General features: G+C 41.8%; 1 long non-coding RNA gene across 7 annotated transcripts in view; it reads left to right on the top strand.

Annotated features, from left to right (window-relative positions):
* LOC311446186 overlaps positions 1-20,597 on the top strand; it is a 265,671-nt gene that overhangs the window by 37,121 nt on the left and 207,953 nt on the right. For 6 of the 7 annotated variants that reach the window (XR_014698788.1, XR_014698789.1, XR_014698790.1 and 3 more), the window contains 3 exons: positions 10,898-10,997; positions 11,568-11,663; positions 19,277-19,408. This is a non-coding gene — a long non-coding RNA (uncharacterized lncRNA). Of the gene's footprint in view, positions 1-10,897; positions 10,998-11,567; positions 11,664-19,276; positions 19,409-19,480; positions 19,837-20,597 lie in introns of those variants that run through there. The other variant, XR_014698794.1, reaches the window with a different exon arrangement.

Here is a 20,597-nt window from a genome sequence, read left to right as displayed (position 1 = left end):
AACTGTAACCCTCTGGGTATTTGCATGATGCATACTATGCGGTGCGCTCAAGCTTCTTGATGCCACTAAAAAATAATGACCAGTAACAAAAGCTATCAAGCTACTGGTGGAAGAAATCAGGGGAAAATGAGAAATTGAACAGCCACTGTAAGCTTAGTCACATTCTGTTAAGTTTCAGATGCTTTTCTTTTGGATGACGTATTCTGTCTCTATTCTATTTTCTACTTTTGTGGCATCATCCACTTAGGAATTCTTAAAAGTCCTCCCAAGCAGGCATTTCTGAAAGGTCCTTGGTGTTCTGAATATAGATGGAAGTGGGTATTGTGGTCAGGCTGATGTTGAGAGCCAAGAAAATAGAGCAAGTAAGAGTTCAAAGAACAAGTTAGGAAAATTAAGATGGGGAGGAAGCAGGGTCAAAGCAAAATCAGGGGATTTTGGGGGGAAGAAGTGCCTAGACAGAGCTGGCAGGTACAGTAATTAAGGACCAGAAGGTGAAGCAGTAAAGATCCAGCTAGCCATAGCGTTGCTCAAGGCCACTGAAAGGATTTCGGTCTGTGACTGTGGAACAGTCGTTAATTGGACCAGAGATCGTGATGACTGGGGAGGCTGTTTACAATGAGCTTCAGGACTGATAGCATGTCAGTGTATTTAGTCTTTACACCCGAGGTATGATAGGCACCACCCTTCTATTTTTGGAGCTGAGCACTGAGACAGTTGAACAGCCTCTGCAAAGGCTGTCTCACTATCAAAGAATTGTTCCAAAGAAAGTAGGGGGGTATTTTTTTTCTTCAGTTGGTTGAGTCATAGTAGACAAATAGAAAAATTCCTTGGTTATCTGAGAGACGATGTCATGTACAATGGCAATTAGAAATATTTCCAAAATTAAATCTCCAAAGGAGGAAGCGAATTACAATGCAAGCAACCTTTGACCCTAAAGAATCATAATGGCTTCCTGGATTTGTAGGTATTATGAGCTAGAGCCCGAGAGGTACTGCTGCTGGGTCATAATAAGTGTTAAAATTAGAACACAATGTGGTAACCTTGGGTGTGTCTTTCTGATCTGAATTCTCCTCCCACCCACACCTCTCTTTAATAATGATGTGTTTTGAAAGACCTGCGTCTGGCTGCCTTAGTGTCTAGGCATTTGCACCCCGCTCATCAGCTTTGGTAGTTATCACTTTGCCAGACAGTGTGGGCTGCAGTCCAGAAAAGTACAAAAGTACTTGTTTATACTTCATATGGGAACAATTCCTCCAAAGGAAAGGAGGCTGCCGTGCTGGGGTCCCAGGAAGTTAGATGTGGGTGCGTGTAAGCTTCCCATATCTGCGAAAGTGTCATCTCAATTTCTTGGGGCCTTTTATTATTTTTTATTTATTTATTTTTTAATTTTGGCATACTTTCTTGGCATAGACCTGCATGCTAATCCTTTTGGGAAACAGGGATCTTGTTGCCATATACACCCCCAGCACGGGCTTGTTATTCCCTACGACAGCAGTGCCCTGAGTGGGCTGGTCTTGTTGTACCAGGCCTTGTACAAACACATAGTAAAAGACAGCTTTGGCCTAAAAAAAAAAAAAAGTCAGTCTAAACAGACAAAGCAGACAGTGGGTCTCTCTGGGGGAGAGTGACAGAGAGATAAGACGGCCTAGGAAATGTTAGGACATTTAAAATCTTTTCCTGTTCTCTTTCACAGAAGAAAGAACATTATATTTGGCTATGTACATGAATCCAGATTTAAAAATAGCTGGGTTCCTTCCTGACTGAGGGAGAAAGACAGAAATGAGCCAAATTTATTAGCCGCCTAGCAAGGTTGCATTGAATTTTTGTTTGTCAGGAGTCTCCCAAGGAATAATATTTTTATACACAAGTTGTTTGGGGGAGTGTTGCATGAGCAAACACCGTGATTTATGTATGGATGTCTGTATTTACAGCAGGAAAACAACTGAAATGTTTGTGTGAGCAAATTCCAGTGACATAAATGTTGAAGGGGAGAATTGAAGCCAAGGGGGCGGAATTGTCATTAGACTGATTTGGGAGCTGGATTTAGTGGAAAGGCAACATTTTAAAAGCACCTAAGTGACAGAGGAGCCTCGGGGCATGTCTTCACCAGGTGGGCTTACCAGCGGGAATGCAGCATGCTGCTAATGTAGCCTGGCTGCTCCTGGGCTGCCCGGCACCCAGGCAGCACTCTGCTCTACTGTGTGGTGGATTTAGCAGCTTAGGGACCTCTGCCCTGTGTGCTGTTGTGTGGTATTGACTTTCACCGTGTACCGTTTTCGAGGTGATTTAGGCATGAGCACTGGATTTACAAAAGTATTAAGGTGCCTGTCTTCTGCTGAAGGCAGTGGAGGCTGGAAGCTTTAAACACCTTTTTGGAGGTCTGAGCCTCGAGGCCAAATTTACAGAGCTGTCTAGATATCTGAAATGCCTGCTGATCTTTACAAAAGCACCAAATGAGTGAGACCTGTCTCCTTTTGACTTCAAAGTGACTCGTAGAGATAAGGTTGGTCCAAGACGTCATTCTATGGCTGCCAATAGAGCTCTGTGCAGCTGGTCTGTAGGAGCCCACCTTACCTTGGAGCTCAGCTTGGTCTCGCTGAAGGTGTCAGTGCTGGGGTATTTCTGGAAATACTGCCTGACAAAATTACAAGTAAACATCAAGAAGGGGGTTGTTGCATTGAAAATACTGACTTGCTTGAAACCCAGCGTGCTCAGTTTACGGTTTGCTTTTGTTACGCAATAACAAAACCAGAGCTGAAGGATGAAAATGGCATTCGTGCATTCCCCTTGGAGTAGAGATGTGAGAACAAAATGTTCAGTATAGGGAAACGTGAAAAGGCAAAAACAGCCATGTGTTTGGAGCAAGAGGAAGAGTAAAGAAAACACAAGTTGATGGAGTGGGAGAAAAACAAGAACAGGAAAGATCAGAGCCCAAGTGGACTTCTGTCCCAGAGAAGCTACAGCAATTTTTTCAAGGATATTCTTCATCTGTCTGTGTAACTGGAGGCTTTGAGGACAAGGGAGAATGTTCGTGCTCTTAAAGCTGTGTGAGAGAGAACCTTCAGGTCTGTACCACTGCGAGGATGTTTTTTACGCAGTCTTCATGCCTAGGTTTGTGGTAAGGGAAGCTCCAGTTCACCACTGCAAGTCTGCTTCACCAAGCATCCAAACCTCTGCAGCTCTTTTTCCTACTGCTATTGCCATAGACACAGCTGGCCCTGAAGGCTTTCTCACGAGATAATACTCTGTTATTCTGAAAGGATGTTAACAGAAGAATAGATTTGCTGTTCTGTTTGATGGAAGGGGAAAAGAAAAAAAATTAACAGGCTTCCTTCATGCTCAGTTGTAAAAATTGATCTCTTTGTCTTGCCCCGTGGCCTGGCTATCTTAGATCTGAACACTGGAGAGTTGTGGAAATAAATCCTTGTCTAGTGTGGAAAATCCTTTCTCCTGATGGATCTGCTGAGGGGTTAAAACCAAAGGGGACAGTGATCTGGGTAGCATATTGCACAGAAGAGTCCATCCTGCAGTGAAGTAGTGACAGGGGTTTGCTTCAGACTGAAATAGATGCAGGAAAGATTTAGACTGGTCTCCTCCCCTCGGGTGGCTCTGCGATAGGGGAAGAGCGTGGGCTGAGTGCCACGAGGCTCCTTCTGTTCCCCTGTGGCGGCACCGTGGTCAGAAACATCACGGGTGGGGAGCATAGCAGGGAGGAAGGGGAGGCACGTCCCTGCTGACCTGGGGGAGCCACCCTGATCTGACAGCCCCGTCAGAGCTGCCAGTGCCCGGGTGACAGCAGGCCGGTGACAGCTCTGTGGTGCCTGCTCGCTCCCGCTAGCCTTGAGGGCTGAGGAGAGCAGCCGAGGCAGCTGCCTGGAGTGGCTTCCTTACACATCCTGCTCTTTTCAATGCCAGCGAGGGCGTCTGAGTGAAAGAGAGCACAGCAGACAGGCCCTGAATGACAAGTGCCAGTCATGTTGGCTGCAGGGGCTTCAGAGGGAAGGAAAACAACTCTTTTGTTCCCTCCCCTCTCCAATATCCCCATCTAGAGAGCCACCCCCAAGGCCTGCCTCTTGATGCAAGCAGCCACTTGGTACATTCTCTTCCTTTCAAGTCCTTTCTCAACACAAACCTGTTTTGCTCCCATTTCCCACTTTAGCTGCTTGCTGCAATGCCCATATTATTACTTCTCAGTTGAGCCTTGAAATATTCCTTTTGCAAGTGCTTGCAGGCTCATTTCCACACAATAAGGGCAGTTAGCAATTTCCTCCCATCCCCATCTGCTACCTGCCTGCTCTGGGGGACCCTATAAATAGCAAGAGGCAATTTTGCCTGCTGCTTCTGACTATTTCTATTAAGGAAAGCTGAGAGCGTATCAATTAAATAAATATATTGCATAGACACAGGCAGCCTTTAGGATGTGCTTCTATTTTCTGCAGCACTCCTTGATAACATGCCTTGAAGACATCTTCCTCCGGTAGCAGCAGCTGCCAGCAGGATAGCTGTTTTGGGTCAAGGGAGCCTCAGCTCCTGAGAGAGGATGAGCAAAGCTGAAGGAAGAAGGAAAGTGGCAGAGCAAGATCCCCCTTGGGTGCTGGGTAACAGATATTGGCTTGGACTTGGGAAACAGCATATAGGAACCAGGCTAAATTTAAACAGATAAAGAGGCAGATAAAAGGAAACCAAGCAAAGCGTTAAGGTTTCTGAAGCTAGAAATCAGGCTGTTCTGTGGCAACTGAAAACACTTCCCCATCATTTACAAGTAAGCTGGACAAAGCACCAGAGGAAGCCTACTCTGGGCTGCCCTTACAGGTTTTTCTGGCCTGCGTATGGAAGTGAAATGTGGGGAAGCTTTAGGCAAGCTCTTGGTACAGAGGGTGCTGTACTTTGGCAGCTTGAAGCACTCATCTATGAGAGCAGGCAGTGAGGTTGCTTGGTAAATCTGTCAGTCTTGGTAAGAAGAAAAGGGCCACTGGGCCCTCGCTTTTGAGTTACAAAAAAAAGTTCGCAGTGTGATGGCAGGGCTGGGAAGGTGCAGAAGGAAAATAAAGGTGCATACTGAGGTGAGTGCTGCCTGTGACCATTAAGTGCTGCCTCAGGTTGAGGAGAGGGTGCAACATTGAAATATGAGGGCTGAAATGGGAGAGATGTTCAGCTGAGATCAGGTGTCTGAAAGACCTGGAAATCATCCCATTCTCTGTATGAAGGTAAAGCCTCTGCAAACAGAACCGCTTGGTGTCTTAGGCTAATTCTGTTAATATTGAGCCTGAACTGACAAGACACCAATTTCTGATAAGCTAGACTGCTGGAGGTCCTGGCAGCTCACCTGGGGAGATTTGCAGGACTAACATGTGTGGAGGTTTGTTCTTCTGCAGCTGTGAACAACAAGGAATCTTAATGTTTTTTTTGTCTTCCCTCTCCTACTTCAGCCATGGAAGGCCTGTCTTTCACAGCTGTATCTGTGAAAAGTATGGGAAAGCTTTTTTCTCAAAGGCACTGGGAGGCACTTATTAGTGCCTTAGAAGGTTCAAAATTGTAATCAGCAAGAAGGGAATATTCAGGCCCGTTTCTTGTTTCCTGAAAAGCCAACTACTGCCCTCCTAGTTCCTGTTAGAAGCAGAGGTACGAATAGCAGCAACCTCCCATGCCATCAGCCCAGCCTTAGGAAGCGTATCTGTTGCTGGAGCAGAAGTGAAGACACATACCTGACATTTGCAACTCAAAAGCATGGGCTCATCCGGTAGGCATCTTTTCTGTTGTACTCCCCAGTGGTAAGGGAAGCCAGTAGTGCCTTTTTCCCTGACAGCTAACCCAGAGGCTTTAACTGTTCCTGTCGGTTGTGGACCTGCCCTCAGTGGTATGCAGCCCCAGTGACCTCAAGGACAGTAGGCAGAAACATTCCTCAGCTTTTCAGAAAAGTTCTGATTGTAGTTCAAATAGCAGGCAGCTGGTTTGGATGAAGTAAAACATAGGAAACTTTGGCTTAAAACCATGACATATTGGACTTTCTGGTGCTCTGTAGCAGCTGGCTCAGCCTTTCTGAGTTCAGTGCAGAGGATTTGCTTTGACTCATAGTCCCATGTGGGATCAGATCAGGTATATGAGTGGTTTCTGCGCTTTTATGTTTCACTGAGGTGTTTACAAATGAGGACATTTATTCCCTTGGTTTCTGAGGTTCATTTGTACAGACGGGGCAGACAGGCTTGAATCAGAGGCAGATTCACAGTTGCTGGGGGCAGCTTCATCTTGTGAGACAGCAGAACCTGTGCTCACTGAGAAGACGTACGCTTCTTTGATCCAAACTCTTCTGGTTCAAAAAGTGAACTGTTGTGGTCAAAGGCAAATGAAAATATTTGGACAAGTGACAGCAGAGCTTTATTACATTTTTAATGATTATAAAGTTAGCAATATGTTAATATAAATATAACTGCATTTTCTCTGCATTAAGTCTATATCTAAGTTGCCCAGATTACTTACGTGATTTCTGATACTGCAATAAAATCTGGTAACTTTTCTCCCTGGATGTTTGTATCCTATCAGGTGGATGGATTCAGTGATTTTTAGCAAGTCCTGTCTTTCATAACTTTCTTCAGAGGGATTAAAGTATAAAATAAAAACTTGAATGGATTAGGCAACTAAAAGCCCTAAATAGGGACAGAAGGGAAAACTCATAAATCTAAAGTAGTTTTACAGGTTGAATCCTTGCCTTTTGGAACTTCAGATTTTATTGCCCAGGGCCTTGCTGAGGATGAGCAAAGAAATTCTTTATTCATTAAAGGCAACAGAGGGATGTTTTCACAATGCTTACATGATTATTATTTGTGTGTGTGCGTGTGTGTGTGCTAGGACTAATGCCAGATTTTCTTAGATGCAGCTTTCTTTAAAACTGCATCAGGGGAGAAGAAAGTTACTCTCCTACTGCCCCTGCTGCTCCATCCCTTTCCCTCCTTCCCCCTCCTTTCCTCTTGGGTTCCTTGCCTTTCATGTCTTTGTTTGACATCTAGGAAAGAATCATGAGGTGCTGAATATTATTAACTTCTAAACACCTAAGAAATCAGTAGGAAATCGCAAACATTTCGGCCCCCTGACAGTCTCCGTAAATGACCTGTCCGAAATCCCTCCCCTTCTGAGATGAAAAGAGGGAGCCAGGCAGAACGGAGGAGAGAATGGGGAGAGCCAGGGAGTGAGAGGGATACACAAAATAAATGAGAAATATGATTAACTTACTTCCTTGGCTGGGTCTACAGCTGGTTCTGGGTATTTAATAAACAGGTTGACACTCCAGGTTCCCCTCATTAGGTGATCACTGAGGTCTGGGCTGTCATAAATCAAAGAGCCAGGTTATCAAGGCCTGTGATCTTTAACTGTACAGGGGCGCCCAACTGTCTGCCATAACGAGGGCTAAAAAGTGCAAGCTGTAAAGAATTAGCTGGCTGCGGCACTTGAATACCACGCGGAGGCACAAGCACTGTGCCGCTGCAGGGTGACTGCCCAGGTACGGGTGTCAATAGGCTCCTGTCTGGGGGCTGGCCGCAGCTCCGGTCCTGAACACGAACACATAAGGGGGTTTAAGAAGTTAAATGTAGGAGAGTGCAAATCTGCCCGAGGTAGGCAGTGTCTGGCTGTTCCTGGGGAGAAGGGCAAGGAGTCATCTCAGCTTGTGTGTTCACACAGCGGGGAGGGATTGGTTCAGTCCTGGGTGATTGGAGGGGTCTGTGCTTTTCTCTTGCTTAAGGAGACCAGAGATGAGATGCAGCTTGGCCCAGTCCCCTTCTGCCTGTGACAGTCAAGTACTGGGCTAGGCACAGCAGAACCCACATGTATGTTATGCCATGTAGGAGGAATTACTGCTCTCTAGGGCATACTGCTTTCCTGGGACAGCCTGATCCTTGTCCTTTGTGAGGGAAGGTAGGCTCTGTGTAGCACGTTTCTTCCATTGCAGGTAAAGCAGAAGCCTGATGAAAGCTGGGCTGCCTGAAGTCTACAGCCTGAGGTTTCATAACAAGTCTGACATGTGAATAAGTTCTGTGAGTCCTTGACTAGGGCAGAGCATCAAACCATGCAGGTTTTGGCAGCAAATAATGCAAGCTCTGAGTAAGAGCCAGGTGGACTTGCGGAAAAAAACTGTGGTCACTCTCAGGTCCAGCTTTGTGACAATACAAGACCATTTTTTGATGATGGGAATGTTTTCCAGTTCTTGGTTTTCCCGTTTTTGAATAGCCATTGTCACCCACAAAACCAGGAAAGACTTGGGAGGAGTTTCTGTGCTGATTTTGCAGGACAAGATGCTCGCTGACACAAACAGCAGAGAGAAAGAATTGAAGTTTGTTCCGTTCTGGTGACTGCAGTGTGTGTTAGAAATTGAAATGGAGAAATTGAGGAAAAGGGAAACGAGACCTCCCACAAGATGCCTGTATTATTGGACCTTCCCAGTTGATGGAACGTGCTGGGTTCCTCAGGCCGTGGCGTTACTTTTGAAAGTGTTTATGATGGAGACAGCATGAGCTGGGAATTATTGAGTCTCCTGTTTTACTCCTGGCACCTAATGGGACAAGTCATATTTCCGTGTGCACCTTGAGGAAGTTTCAGGCAGAGCTGGATGTTAGAGGGTGTGAATCTGTGCAGCTCCAAGGGAAGGCAGCAGCTGGGGAGTTCAGCAGTGCCCTGTAGCTGGTGGCCGTGGCCTGCATTGGTGGCTTCTCTCTAAGCCATCTTGCAGGGAGCCAGATAGGTGCTGTAAGTATGTCTTGGACTGTTATGGGAACTTGCAGTGAGGGAGTACATGAGGAATCGCTGCCTCGGCCAGGGAAGAAGCTGTGTTATGTTTATTTTCAGGATGATCTGAGCTGGGCCGCAGCAACTGCTTCTTCCCTTGAACAAGAAGGATGATTTTCTGTAGAAGAAAGACTTTGGGAAATTAAATGCACAACGATGACTGCTGCTTTCAGGGACTGAAGGCCCCTAAAGCCTCATTACAGCAAACGTGGATTCACTGACGCTGCTGTACACCTTGTCACATCTTGTGCGAGGGCCCACATCTACCTGTCTAATAGATATTCGACTGATAGGATAAGGGATGCCCCTGGAGTTAAGCCACAGCAGAAGTTTCCTCGAGGGGCTCAGAGTGCAGTCCCAGCTCTGCTGCAGTCACTGCAGGGCATTCCAGGGCTATTTATAATGGCATATGTGGGTTTCCTACTTTACAGATTGTAATGCAGCTCGCTGCCACAGGGGAGAAAAATGTAACACTAAAGCATGACATACTGCCCCTTGGACATCAGACCGTGTGGATCATGTCAAGCTGTGAGGTAGAAGCATCTGGTTCACAACAGAGGTTTCAGGGTGTTTTCTTAGCTTCTTTCTCCTCCTGTTTTCCTTATCTGTATTACTCAGTAGCCATATATTCTATTTTTAAACACAGAAGCTCTCGTAAAAATCAGCTGAAGCTGTGCTCATTTAAAAAAAAAAAAAAAAGGCTGGGGACAGAAGTAGATTCCTACAAGAATCTACTAAACCAAGTGTGTCTTTTTTTAATCCCCTCAGATTTCAGTCAGGAATAGATGGATTTTGGAAGAGGTCAGAGAAGGATCTTCAGATGTTTGCACATCAAATGTTTTTCAGCATGTTAGCTTACATTTTGGCAACGGAATAAAAAGACTGAATTTTCAGTAAAGCTCAGCACTAACCTACAATCAGTGTAGGGGGTTCTTTTGAAAACTGTGTGTGCTTCTTGATAACCATATAAGACTTACCTATAGGACTTAAATCTTCTCATGCTAGGGGCTAGCATTAGAATTTTTTAGAAGTGCTTAGGTGGTTTGGCCTTATGCAGGGAAATTTTACAAGTGTGACATAAATAACTTAATACCTTAGAAAGCTGATAGGAGTGATATGCCTGAATGCTCTCTCTTCCTCCAAAAAAAAAATCATATGGTAGGCCCCCTATCGTTTGAGTGATTTTGATCCCATCCTAATTGCTGAAGTCTTTACTAAGCTCATTTTTTGCATAAGAGTGCAAAGATGTAACTCTCATTGACTGACTGTTGTGGTACATTTTCATCAATAGAGTCAAATTTCTATGCATGTTCTCCAATAATGAACTTTCTGAAATTGTCTTGAAATCAAAAATTGGCCTGAAAAGCATTTTTGTTACACATAATGTAGCTACATGATAGATTTGGTCCAATATATTTCACAGTCTTGTATATACAGCCTATATTATTAATCACTGGATTGTGTGTCAAAACTTGAAGTTCTTGAATTTCAACCTAAGGATATGAGTTACCAACCCAACCAAGCAAGTGAAAATCTTCTAAATTATTGCAGGAAATTGCCAACACTACCAATTTGTAAGGAGTTTCCTGTGTTCTTGTTAACCAGTTCCTTTCTGCACCATATATTAAGGCAAAGCACAAAATGTATTTGTGTGGCATTTGCTATCCCATCAAAATCATACCCTGTCAAACTGTGGCTAGTGCGGTGATGTCAATGTTCCATGCACTTGGAGAAAAGATTTCCTATTTTTAGATACTAGGAAATAACTACTTTGCTCAATCCATTTAGCTTATCCGATTGCAACACCTAGGGAAATGGTTTGGATGTGAGTGTACATGCAGACTAGAAGTTATCAGAAGTTAAGTAGTTGGAAGTAACTAGAAGTAATCAGAAGTTAAGTAGTTAATAATTTATTTGAAGTCCGTGTGTTTTCTACTTAGTAAAATACTGAAGCTTCCTGAGAAAACTACATCTTGAAGAACCATTATTTCTAGGCCTCTACTAATTCAGGAAGGTGCTGCTGCAACTGTTTAAGATGATTTTGTTTTCCATGATTTTACATGGGTTAGGAGATACTGTGTTGGTTTTTGTTTGTTTGTTTGTTTGTTTTTTCTTTTGATAGATGCAGTTGCTGTAGAGAGCAATTCTGCACAGAAGGATTCTCATCACCTGCTGAACTAGTGGAAGAAAGATGTTCTAAGACAGCAGAGGTCCCTCTTTGGGTAAGTAGGAATGTTCCTTTAATAGGAAGACCGGATGACAAAGTTCAGACAGGACTCAGTCTCTGGGAAGACATGAGCTGTCTCTGGGCCCAGTCACCCTGCTTGTTTCTAGCATTCTGCAGCACCACACCACTTCCAAAGCAGGGTTGCATGCATTTAGTACAGCTGAGCTCAAAGACTGTGAAGTGGGTTTTCAGTTTAGTGAGTTCTTCTTAGCAAAATGCATACAGCAGTGGGGCAAAAAAAAAAATCTATTGGCATTGTCTATTACTCTCTATATCATTGTCTGTAGACCCAAATTGTATGATGAATCCAACAGCTTCCTGTATCGCTCAGAAAAAAATGTCAAATTTTGTTTTGTCAAGGATGTTTCTTTTAATGGAAAAGAACAAACTAATCTACCTTAATTGCATGCTGAATATTGTAACAGGAAAAAAATCTACCTTGTGATGTCCTGAATGGAGTCCCAGACTTGGACATTTGTGATTATGTGTAGTTGTAGATTATTGATATTGGTTCATATATTGCACTTTCTACTTGCCAAATAACAACCTGCCTGGTTGAAATCAGTTTGTTCCAGAGTCCATTTGAGGGAGTCCATTTGAGGAAAAAGAAAAATTGAGGTTACCTCAGGACCAGTTCAGAAACAACCATGCTATTTTGCAGGTAGGTCTGGGATAATTGGAAAATGTATTTTGCCTGAGTTTGGTGGCAGGCCAGACAACAAACGGAGGACTTCTGTAACTCTAAATAGAGGGAAACTGGAAAAATAGTGGGAGAAAAGGATTTGTGGGGCTACAGAAGAAAGCTGTTTTTTCATTTCTCAACTTTTCCCATCGATCTTTATAAAGGTCCCACTTCCTTATGATTCTAAAAAGCACAGAATTTAGTTGAATGACTTTGCAAGTTCATGAGCTAGATGTTTTGGGGCACAACCTAATCCTTTTTTTTCTGTAGGGTGCTAATGAGTTGTTTCCAAATCCCGTGGTGCCACTGCAGATTCATTTCTTGGCAGCTTTTCTGTTGAAAGACATAGCTGAGGGTTTCACATGTGATGTAATTAACACCAGGCTAAGTGGTAATTAAGCACCTGGTATTGTTTGTGTGTCTGAGTTATGCAGAATTTAATGTTAATTTTGTAATGAGTAAGCAGATGTCATCGTCGTGTTGGAATAACACAGATCACTGCAAGAAGAGCATTAAATCTACCGTCTTTAAGTGATTTTACTGTTGGTATCTGAAGGACTTCATCATTCTGCCCAACAGATAAGGTCTCAACTTAGAAAGTTTTCATTTAAGCGGTAGCTGTAACTACTATTACAATTTTTAAAATTATACACAGACTGTTAAATGTTAGCTCATTAATGAAAGTTTGAAGCTAAATGTAAGTGCTGAGGAATGTTGTAAGTTCTTTGTCATATGTCATCTCCTGCTCCAGATTGAATTCAACTTTCTAGGAGTTTCCCTTATAGATGTTCTGGCATGTGATACCAGAAATATAAAAAGTAAAAAAACAAACAAACCAAAATCTAGTGTCTCTGTTTTAAGTGACTTTATTTATTTATTTTAAAAATTAAATTTACTTGAGTTCAACTGATCTCAAAGGTATGCTTTGTGGGACTAGATACTTGTTGGAGAAGCTGTACAACAAAAGTGCTTGTGGTCCATGATACAAGCTGATCGTTTTACAACCTGCTAAGGTGTGGGTCATGCTGGTTCTGCGTGGCAGTGGTCTGTGAAGGGCTACCTACCCAAATGGTGGCAGGGAAGGACCAAGTAAAAAATGGAAATTAAGGGGTAGGATGCTTTGGTTATTTAATAATTTAAAACCACTTTTAGCTTTTCTGGTGGTGCACCCTTAGGCTCTTCTAGTGTTGGTATTTCTTCAAGTTGTATTTGTAGAGAAAGTATGAGTAAGAAATGAAGAGCAAAACACTTTCAACATATTTAACTTGTTACTATTTTCTTGATGTCCCTTTTGAAAAGGAAACAGGGGAAACCTTGGAAACCCAAGCATTTTTGGCTGCTCTTACGTTAGGAGCACCCTGGTGAATTATTTTTCCCTTCTCCAGTCAGAACTGTGGCCTGAACTGCAGATCAAAGAAGAGTAGCACTTTGGTTAATCTGGCATAAAAATCTACTTTAGCCCAAAGAGACAAGAGGAAAAAGAAATTGAGGCCCAGGCTCCATGGCAACTGTGAGGTAGATTGTTCAAATAGTTGGTAACTATAACACAGTTTAAAAAAAAAAAAAAAAAAAAAAAGGCTTGGAAAGATATATTGCTACCATATTGGAAAGGACATCGCATCCCAAGCCAGGGTTGTTGCCTGCTGCTACAGGGAGTGTTCAGAACAGTGCAGGAATAGTCTGAGGAAAACAGGACAGAAGCCTGTTACAAAGAATAGAAGGTAGCCAGCTGATGTGACTTTAGGTCTGCTTCAGAAAATGTGTATTGAAGATGCAAGCAATTCTTTTCTTCTTTGAATCTGTTCTGCATCACATGCTAACTTTATAACCATCGAACCAGGGAAATTTGACATGGCAGGTCACCATTTGTTGTGGGTTTGACCACATACCAGACAGTGCTGCCTTATGACATTGAGATATAACACTATGTTTAGAGAAAATGCTGCACTGTGACCTTGTATGGCGCTGTTGGGTCCGGCGCTGTCAGATCCAAAACGTGCAAGGCACTTTGATGGGGGACTTGAAAGCTGATTCAAGATTCCCAATTCTCTATTCCTGGTGAATCTCACAAATATCTATATCTTGCTAATCATATCAAAATCCTGAATGCTTGCCTGCTGCTGAGCTTTCTGGGCTTATCAGTGTTTTAGTTCAGGCCAGTCCAAGTACAGAACTTACCTCCTGTCTCAACCAGGAGTCTGGGTTTACCCAGGTAGAGCTTTCCTCCTGCTATCAGCAGTAGCAGTCAGGATGTCCTTCATTATTCTTGCATCTTTCATCTCAAAGGCTTTTCAACCTGCAGATAGTAACTTGATGCAGTTATGCTAATCACCCAGACCTTGCTCATCTTGTATCACAAGCTGTTTAACTGCAAGCCTATGTTCTGAGATACTGAGCTGGTCCTTCTCAGAGCTGGGCAGCCATTTTCAGGTGAGTAGAAATTTCCATAACACACTTATGTCCAGTAGCTTGAGGATGCGCTTGCTCACGTCTGTAAATGCGTACTCAGAGTATCCCTGAGGCAAACCTGTCTGAAATCCTTCTTTGAATTGAATTCTCTTTCCTTCCTATGTAGCTGGTTTGTTGCATTGTTGAACTATTATTTTTATTTTAAGAATTCATGAAAGTCATGTTAATATCAAACCCAAGTAATCTTGCTGTCAGCTATGCTACACTGATTACATCTTGTTCTAGCCCCAAGTGGCCACAGTAAAAAAACAATGACCATCTTTTTCATAGTCACCACTTACATACATAATGCAAAAGAATAATCATGTCCCACTCTCTTTTGGATGGAAAGCACGTGTCCAGTTCCATCAGTCATTTCCTTTCAGTGATGCTTTTGAATCTTCCTATTGGTCTTGATAGTCTCATTTATCTATATCTATCTTGCAGTGAGGTGGCCATACCTGGATGTCTTGGCTTAATTTGATCCATGTCCAGCACAAACAGGGAAAATACTTTCTATGTCTCACCTGTCAGTATGTTCTGGGAGGAGATGTCTTTCTCCTCTCTCTCATTTCTCTTTTTTGGTGACATCAATTTGTTGATCAAAATTAAGTTTGCCTTTACTTAGAAGGTCAAATATCCTTTTCTGTATATTGTCACTTGTCCATATCTGTTTGGGTTTGTTTCTGATGGATATAACGTTTTGTACTTGTTTTTATTTTGTTCCATCTTGATACAATCCACTCTTTTTTTTTTTTTCCCAATTTATGGAGATTGTTGACTTGTAATGGTATCTTCAAACATGGCTGCTGCATACCTGTGAGGACCTATCTATGCTCTTGACTATGCTAATAAAAGTGGAGATAATATGGTCCCCTGTAGAACTCCAGGTGAAGTGTCCTGTCAATTTGACGCAAATTACCGGTAATTTAAGAGGATTTTCGAGACAGTTTTACCCCCAAATTGTAGTGGTTTTAAGCTATGTTTGCTTTCCCTTGTATACTTTGAAAACATTGGGTGGGTAGGGATTAAAAGCATTGTATTTTTACTTTTCTTTTCAAAGTAAATCATCTCTAATGCTTTCCCCCATAATTGCTGCAACTGTTGCCCCATTCAATAGAACATGATAGGTGGAACATAATTTATTCCAGACCATTTCGTATTGACCATTTTTCATCATCGTATTACCTTCCAGTTACTTCTAAACTGATTATTTAAAATTTTTCTTGTGTTTTTCTAGACAGTGCAGTTAATTACATTCTTCTTCTGAAGATAAGTCCTTCGTTTGCCCACAGTTTCTCCAGAACCTCCCTTATTCTTCAAAATCACACCAAGAGTAGTGCTAGTTACTCACAGATTAACTGCTTCAGGTACTTCTTGGACTGCTTTAGGATAGATTTCATCAAGCCCTGAATACTTGGCTGTATTCAGTTTAGGTAGCTCAGTGCAACCTGAATGTGGCATCCATGGGGTCTAAGCACTGCTTCAGAGTTCCACCCCAGTCCCCACTTTTACAGAGGGAGGCCTGCTGCCCCCCTTTTCCTGGTCATTCATGTTTGCGGTGATCCAAGCCTTGTGGAAGCACAGAAGCTCTTTGAAAGCTTGGATAGTTCAGGATGTTTCCCTTTCTTTCTGGGAGAAGACATGATTTGGCAAACAGATCCCAAATTGGGCTGTACTGACAAAAGTGTTATTTCACCTGCCCTGTCTTTGTTCTCGACTCTCTGTTTCCTTGATAGGAAAATCTGCTGTGAGTCACTATTAATCTATTTCTATGAATTTTGAAGCAAAAAAGTCATTGATGACTTTATTATTTTTTGCTTACATCTCTTCATGTTTGGTATATATCATTAGTTTTGAAATTATTTCTCTAATTTTTTTCTTCCTCACATGTTCTTGTTTGGTATTAACCCTTACTCATGTATTGCTATTTCTATATTACTGTTTATTTTGGGGGTTAATTGAGATCAGATACATTCCATTTGACACTCCTGTCAGTTTAGTACTGTATACTCTATTCCAGTAAGTGCTACTTTACATTGCTTCCCATTGGAAGTTTTTCTGAGAGATTCTGTATCTACCAGTTCCCCTCAGCTTGCTGCCATCTTCTGTTTTGTAGTCCAGTGTCCTTTTAATTGTCTGATCTTACCTTTTCTTTGAGCACAAAGCCCTAGCGGTCATGATTCTCTTTCCTCCAAGTTACCTTCGGTTGCAGTTTTCAGCCAGTTTGGTCCTTTTCGGTAGGAAGAGATTTAAGATAGCTGTTGACATGGTTCAACTCCTCCACCTTCTAAAAGAAAAAGCTGTTCCTAGGAATGTGGCAGTCAGACTGTGCCTGTATTGCATTTCTGATGGCTAACTAGCTGATTTTCTGTGACCACTATAGAAGACTCTTCTGTTTGTTTGTTTGTTTGTTTTTTGTGTGTGTAAGTTTCTAACTGTACTGTATGCCTTTTTTCCTCCCCCCCAACAAAACACAAAATATTTCAAGTTCCCAATAAAATCAAAGCTCGATCTGATTGGGTTGTGGGAACTACATCTACCAAAAAAAAATTAACTGAAAACGACTGCTTTGATTCAGCCATGTTTGTGATCCCTTGTCATCTGCTGTCAGTGAACAGACCTGACATGCAGGGAGTTTCATTCGCAGAAAACCACGGGGAATGTTGTGCTTGATATGAACATCTTAGTCACAGGAGAGCACAGAGATTTGGTATGTGAACAAAACTATTCACTATTCTCTTCTGTAAAGGGCTTTGGACATCCACTCAGAGAGCAGAAACAACAGCATATGACTTATGTGCCCAATTACACACTGTGTATAACTAAATAGCTGAACCGAACAGTTCACAAATGCTCCATAGTCTGAAAACAGCCAGTTAAAATCTCCAGCAAAAGACAGCGCACATTCAAAGCAATTGAGCTTTGTTAATGCTTTGTGAAACAAACAAAAAAAAAAGGGCTAAATTTGCAGCTATCCCTAAGGAATTATCTGTGAGCACTATCTGCAAATAATAATTTAATCAGCTTATGTGGCTGCCCACGGTCACAAAGCTGTAATTGATTAAAAATGATCCTTTTCTTAACAAAATAGGGCTGCAGACTAAAAATGGGATTCTAAGGTGGTTCTAATGTGCCCTGCTCTGGCAATATGCTAAGGAGCAATTCTGTAGAAAACCAAAGAATCCTGTAGCAAAAGGTTTGGGGACTGTCACAGAGCAGTCTTTTTTAAGACTTTGGGGGTGTTTTAGACTGAACTTGGGCTCTTTTTTTTCTTTCACAATGTATTCACGTTACCTAGGGAGCTGAGTGGGGGAGAGAGACTTCTTTCAAAGGCTTTGTGGCCTGCTTCCAATTCTGATAAAGTCAACAGGCTTGGCCCCACCAAGAGGAAATAGGATGCTGCCCCTTTAAGCAGACTGTAAGGAGTATGGAATTACGGCTAACTTGGTTTGGAGCCTTTGTGTAAGGCTTTCAGGAAGAGATAAACCATTAATCATGCACAATTACTCTGACCTTGCATGAACTAAAGCCTCTCTGAACACATAAGATTACCGTCTCTGGGGACCTTGAGATACTGACACGATCAGCTCGGTGCTAGGGCATTGGAAACTGCAGCACAAAATGGCTGAAAGCTTGGCCTTTATTTCCTTTTCTTAAACTGGGGTCTTTCTCTCCAGACAGGACAGGTATTTATCTTTCCAACATGCTTGCAGGGTAAACTAAGGAAAAGTAATTTCCCTTAAGCCAGGATATGAATCTGTAGAATGCAGTTCGTAAGTGGTGGCAGTGCTTGAGAGAATAAATTACATTTGTTTTTTTGGTCAAACTATTTTCTTCAACTCACTGAGGTGGAGACCTTCACATTGCTGTTACTGTCTTCCTGCAGGGCACCCTCTTTCTCAGATCTTGGCAGAGTAGGGTGATGGTCATTGACAGATTCTGAGGTGGTTCTGCAGTGTAATTAATTTTTGTTGGTGTTACTGCTTTCCTCATACCATCTTCACCTTTTAAAATTAGATTTCAGGTGGCAAATGTCAGTCAGTTCACATCCCCTCTAGTAGTCTTTACTATTTCTCTCACCTCTTAAGCTCCCTAAACAAGCGTGTGTCTCTCTCACACTTATTATGATAAACTTCCCTCTACCTCTTCATTCCCCAACCTCCTGGCACTAGCAGCAATATGTAAAATAATAATAATAAATGAGCAATTAAATATTTGCTCATTAAGTAATTATTGATTTCAACTCCCTATTTTTCAAAATTAGGGTTAACTGAAGATGTATGTGACCAATTGCAGTAGCTCAGCTGACTAACTTGGTAAAATTCAGTCCATTGTTTACATTTGATCATTGATTGTGCGTTTGATCCCTACAGCTTCATTCACTCATAAAATTTATGCCATTATAAATATTTTATTTAGGCATGTGATTTTTTTACATTGTTATTTACTGAAGTGCAACATCTAATTTGAACATAAGCTTGCATTGATATAATTATCTTTTTTTCCTTTTCACAAAGAAGTAATTGTGTGTATTTGGATCTGCAATAGGAAGTTTATTCTGCTTTAACTTAAGGTTAGTAAGTTACTACAGTTAGTAAATACTACTTACATGAGTAGGAGAAGACTTATGTGTGGAGAAGCTTTCCAGAGCACTTGTTTTGCCAACCCTTGTTTACATCTAGAGATTAAATACATTTTAAAAAGAAAAGATCTTCAAGACTTGGGAAAACTACAGATGTTTTTAGTGTCTTTATTTAACACTCTCAGTTACTGCTTGACTTCAGCTATAGAAGACTACAAGGTTTCTTGTTAGTTGTTTTTTCATCTGTATTTTTCAAACCCTCAACCAGCTCAGTAAGTCGTCCGTCTTATAAAAGAAGGCAAACATGAACTCTGCTATTTTAGCATTTATTTTTCTGCAAAAAAGTTTGTGTTTGAAACCAAACCTTTCCCTGCATACTTCTATGGAATACTTCGTTGGAATTTGCACAGATTTCTGCCCCTTCCTTAGCTCTGCATGTGACAAAAACTAGTGGAAAAACGGCAATCCTGTATAGACTTTATTTGTCAGTATATTAAGGTTCCATTGATGAAATGCCGTGCTTTCTTTCCGTTAAAGTAGCAAATTTTTGATTTTTCAGAGATGCGACTGGAAGAAAATGGAGATCACCCGATGTGTGTTGAAGGATCGGGCAATGGCATCCACTGTAAGATACGTACCTGATACTGACCAGCACATCTGCTGCTATGTTACATGCTTTGTATGCGGATGGGTAAGTCCAAAAGACATAAATATGCTCGTCATTGCAGTGAATGATGTGGAGAAAGAGTACTGGGAACTTTTCTTCTCCATAAAAAGCTATTTAGAAGGTAGGCATAATAAAAATTCCACAAGTGCAGTGGTAAGGATTTTTTTCTAAAAGTTACCTGGTGGATACATAAAACACTGTCACCCGCTAACTACTGAAGGTAAGGAGAAATTTTTTGATAATGAACATTTCTCTAGCTTGTTTGCTGCAAGCTTTTTGCACCGTGTACCAAGCTGTGCTGACAGTCATTGTTAATAGCTGACTAATGGGTTTGGTGACAGCTAATTTTATATCTTGTATCAGAAGGGTATTAAAAGGCTCCCAGTGCCACTACACATTGAGGATGAAAGTCTGGTTGGAGGGAGCTGTCCAGTACTAGCTGGAGAAGACAGGTATTGTGCTTGCTTCTCTCTCTCTCTCTCTTTTTTTTTTTTTTTTTTTAACCCTCCCCATATGACTTTTCCCTTTTCTCTTTTTCATTTTCCATTAATCCATTTGATTAATACCAATAGCTAGGCAGCTGTTGATTCTAAGAAATATTCTACAGGAAATAAACTAATCAGAAAACAAGCAAACAAACAAACAAACACACAAACAAACTTAACAAAACAGCAAAACAGAATGGGTAGAATATTTAATGGAATTTCGGTAAAGAGCAAAGGCATTAACACAAAGAGGAGAGCATCTAAAAGGAAGAAAAAAATCATTTAGATGCTATCAGCCAACATTTAACTGTCAGGGACAGTTGATTTTGTCTGTATCCCCAAAGCAAGATGTTTCTAAACAATGCACTTTCTTGTATTCAGGACAAAGAGATATTGGAAATAGAAAAGCAAAATGCAGTCTGGCTGGGTAAGCTGCTGTTGGAACAGACTGCCATAGGATGTGGTTTGATTCATCATCACATGGAGCGTACAAACTGAGAATGCATGTCTGTCTTAAACTATTCTGCATTTCAACCATGAGATATTGCTGTTAGTAATGTTGAGTCTGTGTAGTGGGGAAGGATAATTCCTTTCCCTGCAGGAGCTGTGAATAGTCTGTTTTGCAGGAGTTCAGTTCATATGGCAGTATTGGTACATTCTCATGTTAAATCTGTGAACCTACAAAAGTGCCATTTTCCAAAGCATGGTGCTAAGCCACAGACTTGTCC

The sequence above is a fragment of the Aythya ferina genome (genome assembly GCF_964211825.1).
Source record: "Aythya ferina genome assembly, chromosome: 17".
In the NCBI taxonomy this organism is placed as follows: domain Eukaryota; kingdom Metazoa; phylum Chordata; class Aves; order Anseriformes; family Anatidae; genus Aythya; species Aythya ferina.
The sequence above is the reverse complement of the archived record's forward strand: the minus strand, read 5'-3'. Positions and strand labels throughout refer to the sequence as shown.